The sequence below is a fragment of the Morone saxatilis genome, unplaced genomic scaffold (genome assembly GCF_004916995.1).
Source record: "Morone saxatilis isolate NCDOM2014 unplaced genomic scaffold, NCSU_SB_2.0 Contig17, whole genome shotgun sequence".
In the NCBI taxonomy this organism is placed as follows: domain Eukaryota; kingdom Metazoa; phylum Chordata; class Actinopteri; family Moronidae; genus Morone; species Morone saxatilis.
Window position 1 is genome coordinate 15,759,212 of NW_023339729.1, and position 311 is coordinate 15,759,522.

A 311-nucleotide genomic window follows, 5' to 3' on the forward strand; every position below is an offset into this window, starting at 1 on the left:
CACACACACACACACAGACGTACAAGCTCACTGCGCTGACCCCAGTGCACATCGCAAGGGAGTAAAACTAAAGCAAGGTTCAGATCAAATCTGGACAGGAAATCTTATGAGGGAGCCCAGATCACACTCCCAACACCTCCCTCTCTCTCGCACACACAGACACAGACACACACACAAACACACACAGTGCAGGGAAAAACCAGCAACTCATTCATTTCAGCGTGAGAAATGTTTGTACTCAAACCCTGTGGGAAAGAAACCAGAAATCACTGCTAACTTCAACTGCTCTGCATACGTGTGTGTGTGTGTGT

General features: G+C 47.9%; 1 protein-coding gene across 1 annotated transcript in view; it reads right to left on the reverse strand.

Moving 5' to 3' along the window:
- Nucleotides 1-311, reverse strand: part of slit2 (slit homolog 2 (Drosophila)) — a gene marked incomplete in the record, with an annotated part of 73,556 nt that overhangs the window by 5,916 nt on the left and 67,329 nt on the right.